At 33.7% G+C, this 12,761-nt stretch overlaps 1 long non-coding RNA gene, 1 other non-coding gene and 1 pseudogene across 2 annotated transcripts in view; 2 read left to right on the forward strand and 1 right to left on the reverse strand.

Annotated features, from left to right (window-relative positions):
* Nucleotides 1–6: 6 nt before the first annotated feature.
* LOC132916466 (uncharacterized) lies at nt 7–2,478 on the reverse strand (annotated as a pseudogene).
* A 230-nt stretch (nt 2,479–2,708) lies between these two features.
* LOC132916550 (uncharacterized) overlaps nt 2,709–12,761 on the forward strand; it is a 56,812-nt gene continuing 46,759 nt past the window's right edge. Inside the window, exon 1 of the long non-coding RNA XR_009660123.1 lies at nt 2,709–3,189. This is a non-coding gene — a long non-coding RNA (uncharacterized LOC132916550). The remainder of the gene's footprint in view (nt 3,190–12,761) is intronic.
* Trnay-gua (transfer RNA tyrosine (anticodon GUA)) lies at nt 3,857–3,950 on the forward strand. Its single transcript has 2 exons — nt 3,857–3,893; nt 3,915–3,950. It is a non-coding gene; the product is annotated as a tRNA-Tyr (tRNA).

Genomic DNA, 12,761 nt, shown 5'->3' on the forward strand with positions numbered 1-12,761 from the left:
TATATATAACATAAATGAAATAAGAATGCAAACGTTTTCTACTTGAACGAAATTTTGTAGTGATATATGTTATGAATATTACAGAAAGTATGATACAAAATATAATTTTTGATATTATAATACAAATTATAAAATTATATCATTTTATATATTATTTTAAAAATAACATATTAAATATTAACTTGAATATTGAGATGCTAAAATAAACATTAAAATTTTAAACACTATTAACAGTTTTTAATATTCTTTAATATATTTATATAAAATATGTTATTCTTTGTACTAACAATATTAAAAGGACACGCTACTAATCCTAATATTCCTAAGTATAGAAATTAATTACTTACTCTAATTTAGTGGTTAATAATATTTGGTAGTCAAACGTTCACTTAAAACTTCACTTGTTTAAAACCAAGATTAAATTCTGACTTAAATATTTCTCTATAATAGCTTTTTCTAACTATGTCGCTTTCTGGAATATCTTCTTTTCACTTTAGTACATGAAGCTTATGCATAGCAGCTATACTTAGCCTAGAATCTAGATATTTCTTTCCTGTATAATCCATCGGACCTGTCGATTTTTCTATCGGTGACGATTTAATATGTGTGCGTACCCTGTCCTTAACATTTTCACTTTTTTCCGTTTTTGATGTAAGCTGTCCTCTTTGGTCTGGTTACATAACTCCACTAGGAGACTTCCTTTTTTTATCTATAACGTGACGCATAAATTTTTCGAATAACGTAAATGTGTTAAAAAACATGCATTTACATACGGTAATAAATTCTTCTTTTAATAGAAGCGAATAAGTAAAGGTAATTTGTCTACAATGCTTCGATTTGACGTTTTCTCAACAATGAGTTCGTTGTTTTGGAGATTCCTTGACCGATAACGCGATGCATTGTTTCCATTGTTCCCAATTACATGTTTTCCAAAATACACTATGCAGCTCATTCCGAGTAGCTTCGTTTATTTTGTCAGTGCAACACATGCAGCATTTTCAAGGAGGTCCCATGGTTTTTGCTGGTACTATTTTCCCTGTGAATTACAGGCTTTTGATATGAATTTCATCTTTCTTTATGCTTAAAGCCTGTCTAAAATTGAGTTGGTTTACCTCCAGCTCCAATATATTCTTCGCTTCTTAGTCTAGCATTTTTTTTTATATTCATTTTCCATAGCTCAGGATGTTTTGTATGTTCTAAAGGTTTTCTATATTCTTATACAGTTTTTGATTCTTTCACTTGTTTAGACATTACATAATCTTCTACACTTAATTGTGTTTGTCGTAATGAGTTAAATAATTCAATGTTTAGTAGTAGATCTAATAGGATAACAGAAGTAGGAGTTCATAAAGTCATTGCATAAGAAAATGATATGTATAATAAATATTGCTATTTACTACTTCTGAATGAGTTATTTGTTGAAGGTATTGTCATCATGTTGACAAACAGGTACTGGAACTAAACTCATAATAGATGTATCCTTTTACCACCAAATATTTGTAGATGTATTATCAAAAAAATTTTCTAGATCTGCAATAATAAAAATCTTGAATAAAATAAACTACAATTAATTTATATAAAGACACATATATACAAAGTTTATCTGTTTATTGCTTACCTATGTTATTTTGATATTTGTTATAAGATAACTGGTGGGATAATGGTTGACCTTGATTTATGTATATATTTTGTTCATTGAACCAAGGTTTTATTTCTTTTCTTATTTGTCCATTTTGAGCATTTATTATCACATTCTGTTCCATTTTATTATCTTCCTAATTACATTTGATATTTGCACATTCATCTAATTATTTTCATTAACTATACATGAATTTTTAACAATTCATTTCATATTCTTATACCTCATTTTATCATGTCTTATACAGAGATAAGAAAGTAGAGAACATCATAGATATAGCTTGTTATATATATTTCCTATCTCATATTCATGTATTACTTTCTAGGTTATGTTTCATTCCCTTCTTTCAAAGTTACTTGATAGAATAACATTGATAATGAGAATAAGTAATACATGATATCCACCATAATAGATCAAAATAGAAAATGATTTAAATCGAATCATAAAAATTGTATTATTTATATTAAATTAAATTGGAACAAAAATTTTAAAAATTAAAGCAAAATGTCACTTAAAATAGTAAGCGTAAAATATGATGATACAAAAAATATTAATAATAAAAATTTATTGTATCACAGTAACAGAATCTGATTTTGAATAGAAACTGATTTTTGAAGTTATTTAAGGAAAAAGATCGGTGTAAACATAATCCAAATATTGTTTAAAATTTTTTAATTTTAATAACATGATATGACTAAAGATGGTGATATATCGCGCCAAAATGCTTTTCAGCTATTATTTAACAGTTTGAATTCGGTCATCGAATCTGATCACAAGCTTCCGCGTCTTCTTCGTACATATATCTTAAAAAATGGTACGTAAGATATAAACATTATGTCGAAAAACGTTTCAGAATACGAAACTTTACAGTTTGTTAACAGATCTTCGTTAAAAATTTATATATATATGCATTAACCTATATATCTTCCCCGAAGCTCGTATAAAGTACCAGTTCATACAAAGTTTTTTTAATCATATTTTTAAGTTCTATGTGTGCATAATATAATAATAGACGAATTAATGATAAATATTACTGTAATTTAATATTATTAAAGCATAAAATTTAATTTTTAATAATATTAGTATATAATTTGTATTTTTCAATTTCGCCAATTTCTATTTTTAATACTTAATAATGTAATTAATTTTTAATAATAACGTTCAACTTTCAATAACGTATCAAAATTTAATAGAACGAAAGATGTTTAAAATATTCCGTCGTTAATTTCTTTTAAAGTGATAATTGAAAAATATATTCAAATCCAAAATTCTCGTAGGGGTCTTATAGATGGCAGTACGCGACGCAATTAGAGGCGCGTTTGACAGTCGTGAAAATTTGTTCGGAAACGTTCGACAAATGGCGTTCGGTATTAAAAGTGCGATGCGTGGTGCGTGTAAACAAAAGTACATTGAAGTTCTGCGAAATGTTTGGCAAACCTGACGCCAGCCTGCGATAAATGTTAACTTCGTCAAACGATTCTGTGAACGTTGGTGTCGAGGAGTATTTTGGTTACCATCCGGTCGACAAGGCATTCCAACGTGCATTGTTGGTGAGTGTCTTTTAGGTTATCCATTGATTTGCGAACAATGATTTAATTTATATTAACCATCTACACATTTCATATAGTTTCTCGTGATCGTAAAACTATTTCGTTCTCTCGATTTTCTGTCAGGAATTACTTCATAATCTAGAAGTCGCGACACATACTTTTGTCAGCCATTTACTTTTTAATTGTCATCTAACTTTATTGACACATGTAGCATTCGTGAACCTTGAGAGAGAACGAAGCGTATAAACGCCTCATTTTCTTTGTAACTTCCCTGACATCATCGATATTTATCTTTTCTTTTGATAACTTTGTTTATCTGTGATCTAAATTTACTTATACACGATCACTTCGTTCTTTAAAGACTTACAAAGTTGAAAAACATTTAGCGTGGTATTTGTTTTTATAATCATATATTCCATATTATAATAATTATGTTCCATAGAATTACGTGTATTGTATTTAATATTCTTTTTTTTTTTTTTTTGCTTATTACGATTAATTCCAAAGTACGAAAAGTTCTTTTATTTTTTTCAAATATTCATCGGTAAAAATGTAGCAATTAGTATTATACGTGTATATTATATACATTCATATATGTATTATGATCAAGTAACCTTGAATGCTTTATAGCGAGTTGTTTATATTAAAACACATCATTTTTGTAAATCCTTCGATAGCTCAGTTGGTAGAGCGGTGGACTGTAGTTGGTTGGTTCTCGGAGAGACATCCATAGGTCGCTGGTTCGAATCCGGCTCGAAGGAGAAATTTTTTTAATTCTTAAAATCGCGATTCTCATTTTCATCTTTATTTTTGTTATTTTTAAATTATAAAAAGTAACATAAAATTTATTTAACGATATAATATCAAGAGACAGAAAAATTATCAATTAATATTTCTGTGGTATTAAATGAAGCTTTTCTATTCTTCGGATACGCTGTTAGTATTTGTTAATTGATGCAGTGTAACTATTATAATTGTATTTTGTGTGCCAAATACTTACTGCCCTCTGCAAGCACAGTTGCATATCACAGGTGATGTCTTTGGTGGTAATGCAGTTTATACTTTTTCAGTACAGTAACGTGGCGCATTAGTTACACGTGTATTTTATTTTCAAATTATATAATAAAAATCTTCAATCTTTTCATATAATATACAATATCTCATAGAAAATGCATATTGGATATTCAACGAACTTCTGGGACTTTCAAGACTTATCGAAAATTTAAAGACTTAGAACTTGTATAAATTCAATATTCAACATTGATCGAGACTTTCAAAGGATTTAACTGCTAAATAATATTCGAGTCGATCGATCTTTTACACTATCGAGAAGCTACGAATTATTTCGAAATTTAGATTCAAACGACTATCAATAGAGTTGCTATAAGAGCCGAATTAAAGTTTTTGAGATCTGAGACTATTGATTCAGCGAAGGCTCTTTTCATAGAAAAATGGGGGATAGGAGAAGACCATTAAAATGAAATAAGTTAATGTAAATATGAAATAAAATTTATTTCGTAATGAGTTATATTTAATATTTTTTTTAATATGCATTCTTAAAATACAGTTTTTTAAATATTTTTTATAAGACAATTTACCCCTTCTACTCGTAAAATAAAATGTACTTTTCTTAAAGTATTATGGGCTCTGAGACAACGAAGCTAGAGGTTTTTAGTAACGTCCGCTCCTTAATCCGCGACTGTTATTAAATATATAGTGTATAGTACATATATTATACTAATATACACGTATATCTACTAAGAATCTATTATTATCTACTGATAAGTGTTAATAAAAAAATGTGTAGTCATTCAAGTGTGTTGCGAAAGTAAAAAGGGATTAATCTGTGTAACCGATCGAGCGGATCACTCGCGAGATGCAACGCTGATACACCACGGGGGCGCGCGCGTTCACGTTAATTTATCGCCAGTCCGCTCTAATCGTCCTTCGTAATTTATTACTACTCTGTTCATATTTATTGGAGGGATGGCAGGCCTGGTGTATTGTGCGCGCGAAATTGCTTATATTGTTGCCTGCTCGTGGAATCGCGATAAATTATTCGCTGGCTAAGGTGTGATACCTGACGCGCGCCCGATAGATCGCAATTGTGGCCGAACATGATTTGATATGGTACTTTATGTCCCAGAGCTTTGCGCGCCCTCTCGTACATCAATCGCGGGAATTCTCCTCTGCATTAAGGGATGGTTGGAACGATATGATGCTAACTTTGAATTTATATTTGGATTTTAAAAATGATTGAATTCTTTTTCAATTGGAAAGTCAGGTTATTTTGGAATTAGAAGAATGATTCAGTTTTCTTATATTATCTAATATATAATTATATTACATCCGGTGACTCTCTATACAAATCAAGCCCCACACCGCAGACAAGATGGCAGCCAGATGTCTACACACTCTTACTGCGTACCCTCAATAGTCATAAGGACCCACCATACATCTTGGCATTTTCATAGTTAAGGTCCTTCATACTAAACATTTTTTATTTCAAGTGTTCCTTAAATTTATTGTCTACTACGGGAAGATATGGGAAATTTGGTTTTTCTCACGTTCGGTATCTCGCGCTAGGAACATTTTTCTCGCGGGCGGTTAGGTCCCTTTCTTATCCACCAACCTTCATCTTGTCCAATCAGAAGCAATGACTATTGCACTCACTTTTCTAGCCAAAATTGTCATTAATAAATCCGATGGTCCCGTGCGCTAGATACACCCATCACTAGCTTTCCTCCGCCACGGCATCGTCATCGAATTTTACTGATTTTCCATCTTTAGAACAGTCAACATCTCTTGATTGGTTTTACATCCTTTACATGCTCAGTCAAAACATCTTTCTACTAGTAGCCAAGTCACTAAATCGCTGAACCCTATTCTATCTTGCGATTTATACTTCTCGCGATACCGTAACTCGCTAACCTATTACGATTAACATCGTGATTTTGTTAATAACTGTTCGAGTCGAATACTTCTAACCTTATTGTAAACGACATTACAATTCGACATCGTAACTTAACCTGCGAGTCTCTCCGAACATTTGTATACTCCGCGAAACTAGCTGTTGGAATAAAGTGTATATTATAACCTGTCAAACTCAGTGTTATACTAATTCAATCACTTCTATTATCCTAACTGAAATAGGGAGTCGATCAGTTCGTGACGTCGATAATCTAATTGTAATAGGAATTTATGACTTCCGTTGATGCGCCTCCTCCGTCGAACAAATTATCTAATATATTTGTGTATAATTTCTGTCTAGTTTTAATTGTAAGACAGTTTTAACATAACATAAATAAAATTATATGTATTGCACGTACAAATGACTTTGTGAGACCGTATGTTTTAAAATGTTTACACTTGGTGAAACTGATCTCGAGCCATGATTCGAGAATGCTCGCGTGAGACGATCATAGATATCATATTACATGAGATAACTACTCACATTCGATACTGCTTCAATATGAAGTAGCGTTCACGTCGTTTAATTTTAAACGTTAAAACGATGTTAAACCACATATCTGTAGCGGCATATGAGTCACCGAAAGATTCGAATCGGGAGAGACTCATATTGTACCTTGGAATGTCAACGTTGTTTGGTTTGCTATGTTCAAAGATAAACGAACTCCGGAAGAATATTATCGCTGTTATTTGTGATCGTGAACCGGAAATACATCCAAATCTTTTATAATACTATAATAATAATGTAGTCGATAGAAATAGACTACGTGCTCTCTAGGATAGTTATATAGCGAGTCATACAGTCGAATAGCGAGCGTAGAATCGAACAGTAGCATCGAGCGTGCGACGATCACGACCGGTATACACAATCTCTGTACTAGTACTTAATGTGATTTTAATATTCATTGACTATTATAATTTTATCACTCGTCTCTTTAATAAACCCACACGTATAAATATCCACCTCATATCAAAGTATTAGGAGCTCAGTACATTTAACCAGATACACATGGTGTTAGGTGCATTCGTGTTTTCTATATGTGGCGAGGTAAGTCTCACCGCGTGTACTTAATATTCGATACTCAGTTATTCATTATAAATATTTATACAAAATTCCATTAATTGAAAATAAATATTTCTTCATTCAATTTTAGCATACTTATAGGTAATATATGTAGATGTGATACCTACTAATAATCTTTTATGGCTCTAAACACTAATAAATAAGTCGTTTTGACTGCTTTCTGAACCAAAAATAACATAATGCATATAATATAGAGAAATACACGTGAAATACATTTACACTAACAACGATAAACCTCGCCTCACGTTAGTCTGCTATAGCGAATCATCAGATTGTTCCGCAACTGGCCAACCGATTCATCCGGTCAAATATTTGCTTCCGGAATTTCGACGTTAGCCAATCTGCCAACCATCAATGGCGTAGCTTTTCGTCACTCGCATAACGTTAATCGTGTGGCCTGGTTATGCGTAATTTCGCGGTGGAACGATCGTCTGTCGACACGTTGCGCGATTTCTATTTGTAATTAGAGAAAGCGAACGAATTCTTAATGCGTAAAAATGTCTGTATCATTAACACTATTACGGCGGGTGTCATGTATGCGTGACTTTGTCTGCCACTGATTAAAGCGTGCGAGTAAAAAATTCTGGCAAATAAAACAGATGTTTAGTGAGCGGATTTGCTAATTTTCACTATGCTGGTGATCGTTGGATTCTAAATTCAGTCGCTTAACACGTTGACTGTAACAGTGGCCATCGGTGACCCACGTTTCTAAATTTGCTAGAATGACTAAAGTAAGATCAATTTCATAGACAAATAGAATATAAAATAAAATTTCGTAACAAATTATCGGTAACGCGAACAATTTAGACAACGTTATCAGAGAAAATGTGCGCAGATACAACATATCATAAAAGATATAACTTGGAAAAAACGAAGCTGGCACCCCGCTGGGGGTAGCCACCCACATGCTATATTTTTTTTTTTTTTCTTCACCAATAAGATATAACACTTTACCAAATGTCCATAAGGATTGTAAAATAACCAAAATAAAATAAAAAAAAAAAAAAAAAAGATACAACATAGTAATATCTTGCAAAAATTAAACGTTATTATTCAACGTATTGCGGTTCTCAGGGCAGTCAACGTGTTAATCCGACGTCATTGAGGAAAGATTCTAAAGTATAACCTTTCTATTCTAGAGATTCTAAAGTATTACTTATAATACCAGATATTCTGACACAGACTATTATTCGCGATAAAGTATTAAATGTCCGTGAAACTTGACGAAAATGTAATTATTGGCAAGGTTCTGATCATTTCGAAGAATGAATTCGATGTAACACGTGACGTGTTTTCTTTTGAATTATTAATTATTCGCGCGTTAAACGTGATTCACGCGGATAGAACGATTCATGAGAATCGGCGCCATCGAGGGAGGACGATTTTGATAAATGGTCGGTCGCGATTCGAGCAAGATAAAACGTTGCCATTGGCAGATAGCCCGTATGAGTCGCAATCGTATCGTTCGAACGCGCGTGGCTGTGCTCGATGGAGGGTGAAACTTTTCCTTTTTTCGCTGGTTTTCAGGATGCAGATGGAAGCGACTGATTGTCCAGGATATAGTGTGTGAATTTCATGTAGATCGCATCATGTAGATTTCAGGAATTTCTCCTCGCGAATGAAAGTGACAAATTTATTCTAAAGCTACAACTATATTTTTATTATCACGAATATTACGAGTTTAAAGAGCTGAAAGAAGTAAAAAGCTGGCTGGATTTAATGGCTTGACGAATAGGAAAATTGTACACGAGTATACATAAAATATAAATTGTTCCAATGAAGATTTAACTGATAATTAGCATTTGTTGAATTCTTTGATATTCTATTCGAGAGTAGAACTCGGAAATTCTCCTGCAAGAAAGAAAAAAAAAAAGACTAAATATATTGCTAATTTGCAGAAAGTTACCATTTCTATTCGAAGCTCGAAGAATTTGAAGAGAAGTATGAATCGAATATGAATCTAATGCAATTTACGTAATCTAAATAATTTCGAATGTTGGTGGTTCGGTAAATTTTTGAAAATTTCAATTGAATCTCCAAGTTGCCACGTAACATTAACATTAGCGATTTTTATTTTCGTAGCATTATAGAAAATAACTAAACGTTGAAATTTCGAAAACAATTGTCATTGTTTAGCTGGCCATGAACGTACGATAAAATTCACTTCTTGAACGCGGTCCAACGATCACAGGCATCGACTCAAGTTTCAACCAGCAAATCGCTCTCGTTGAAAGAACGGCCGGTAGTATTCAGAGAGTAAACGTGGAGGACAATTCTCGGAGGATCGAGGACGTCTCTGGGACTTGAGACAGTCGAGTTGGCGCGCCATCGGGCAGTAGCATTGAAACGATACTGTTAAAAGCGTTTCATTAGCCGGGCATGCTCGACGGGGTCATTGTTCGACGGATGACCAGTAGCGGAAGACGCGAAAGGAGAAACTACTACGAGGATCAATATTGGCCGGGACCGGTATTTGTTTGGGACGAAGCGGATTGCACGCGGCCGACACCGAAGTTGGTTCGATTCGAGATGGAACTCTTTCATTAAATCGAAAAACGTCCACCGTTCTACCGTGAAAGATCTCGAACCAGATCCTGGAACGGTGGATGCTACGCTTTCTTGGGGAACAGGTGCACTCAGAGAGTCGATTTTCTTGTCCCCCTCCCTTACTTTCCTTTTTTTTTTCGTTGCATAACCGGAACTTGTTTCAGAAATAAATCAGTGTTGCTACGATAGGAAGGGTTATTCGGTAACGAATATTCTTTTCAAATGCTTCGAGTAAGCGAAGCTTTGCTATTAAATCAATTAGGTTATAGAAATGATATTTACGTATGAAAATGAATATAATAAGATTTGGGAAGGGTTGTTTGGCAAAGAATATTTTTTTAGACGCTTCTTGCAACACAAGCTTCGCTTTTAGATCTGTTAAGGTTGATATTACTCGACGATGACTATTCTGAGATTAAATAACTTGGTGTGAGTATTTTTTCAGTAGATTTCTATAACAGTGTGCATTTCTTCTAAGATTCTTTTATATAGATGTTTAGAGATTGACAATTTGACGATAATTAGCATTCGCTTGATATTTCAATAGGAAATTAATCCATTTATTATTTTTAGTTTATTATTTTATTTTTTTATTATTCCACTTTAGTCTATTATTCCATTGCAACGTTAAGCGAATGCAAAGTTATTTAAATCGAAACGGAACTGATCTAGAGTTGTTACGGTTGCCGTCTAAATTGTTTTTCGTTGTAATTGAAGGAAGAATCCGATGCACGCTCTTTCTCATCGTAAAAATACGACGATAAATATTTAACAGCAGCGATTTTCCATATATTAATAATTCGGGTGGACATTGTGCCAACAGATTCCGAAATATTCATGAAAATTTATAGCTGTAACGCGATATAATGGCAGAAAAATGCCGATGAATAATAAAAATTAATGGCGACTGTAAACTAACCCTGGTAGACCCGGGACTTTCTAAAAACGCGACGTTGCACGAGTTATGAACGAGCTAGATCTCTTCTTGGACCTCGTGAAATCGATGGAAAAGAGCAGAAAGAAAAATGACTATGAAAGTGTAAGAAATTCTTGATGGTGGATCGATAAATTTTAAGGAATATCGTTTATTTCGGGCATGAAATTGAATTTTTCTGACAAAATTCATATTTACTTCCTTTAATGTACATATCTTTCCTGCTCTTACATTTTGCTGGAAGGTTTCATCTTCTTAGAATATAAGAATATAATATTTGACTTATGATATTAGATGTAACGTTCTCTTAGTGATTTTTATTCGCGATAAAAGAATCACAAAAATACTCTATTATCCCGTAATCGTCGAATCGTGGATAATCATAGCAGTTTAGATCGGATTTAATTTCCTTTAATTTTTCCAATACTAATATCAATTCGTGTATCCTATACTCTATAATATAGTATAATATACAATACTTTACTACGTAGGAATTCAAAGGAGATATTCTCAAACTAAAACTAACTTCGTTCAGACTGTTGTGCATATCGGTCAAAGATCAACATCGTTGAATCTCCATAAACACTGATACTCTGATACCAGAAAGAAGAAAGAGTATGTAATCTTAACCTGGGTCAAGATGAAAAATCAAAACATGAATCATTGTAAACCAATAATTCTCACTTCAAACCCCGTTATTCGTCGCCATAAAGGAAACCCCGAACAGCCCTAATAATCGATAAAAGTGCCAACCATCAAATATCCTCGGCATTTATCGTCGCCAACTAATACGAAAAAACGAGCCACCTGGAAACTCGTTTTACTGCAAGGTCTCTGGCGAAGATAAATCAAACCGGTAGACGGAATCGAACATGGTGGATTCGTTTGCTGAAAAAAAAAACTAAAACTCTGGCGAAACAGCGTAGGGTGGAAGGGAGCAATTGATAGGGATCTTAATTAAAATTAGGAGGTTTTGCCGGAACCGCCGTGTTACGCTTTCGACAATCGTTTCGGCTCGTCGTTCTCGATTTGCATAACAGTAAAGATCCCCGGGATTTCCCCCTTATGCACGGGGACACGTAACACGTGGTCGTTACTTAGGCAATTTCATTAACCGCGAACCTACTTCCGGCGTGCTCTCTCGACGAACGATACAGCGCAGGGAATTGCGTCACGATCACGTAACAGAGCGTACATCTTCTTTCCAGACTGGTCTCGACGTCGTCGTCTTTCCGTCTTGTTACACTGTTCTGTGTCTCTGCCAGGATGGATAGTAGATTTTGCTAATTTCGTAGGAGGATCTCGACGCTCGTGTAATTTAATAATCGAGAGACGTAACGAATATAATAACCATGTGTGTGGAGTATTTTCAGAGGCTACTTAACGCTGTAATTTATAGCAATGCAGGAAACTTACGAGTCGCATTTGTAAGTTTCATGCAACTTGGGTAATCTGGAGTATCGCTGGTCTAAACGATTCTCGAGAGTCTCTATCGAATGCGTTTTAAATTCCACGCAATTTGCGTAATTTCAAGCGTCGTTGGTGCTGGAAATTTTCGAGGATGTCGATCGGACGTGTCCCAAATTTGACGCAGTTTGAGTAATTCCGAGTGTCGCTGACCTGGAGAATTTTTAAGAATTTCGATTCAACTTGTTTCAAATTTAACGCAATTTAGGTATCGTCGACCGTGGTCGACTTGGAGAATTTCTGAGAATTTTATTCTAGCGCGTTTTAAATCTAGTGTAATCTAAATAACTTCGAATATTATTGGTTCGATAAATTTTCGACAATTTCCATCGAACTGCTAAATTTAGGACAGATTGGCAATTTTTATTCTCTTCCTACTTTGGTAAGTATCCTTTTGCGAGGTGCTGTACAGTTTCGCGATACTATCTTTTTTAAACTCCTGAATATTTATATTTATATTTACATAACAAAACGACAATCGTATGAACTATGGGTTAAATGTGATAATAAATATTGAAATTTAAACATAACGTTATTAAGATTCGAGACAGATGGTCGACGTGCAGATTC

The sequence above is a fragment of the Bombus pascuorum genome, chromosome 1 (assembly GCF_905332965.1).
Source record: "Bombus pascuorum chromosome 1, iyBomPasc1.1, whole genome shotgun sequence".
NCBI lineage: Eukaryota > Metazoa > Arthropoda > Insecta > Hymenoptera > Apidae > Bombus > Bombus pascuorum.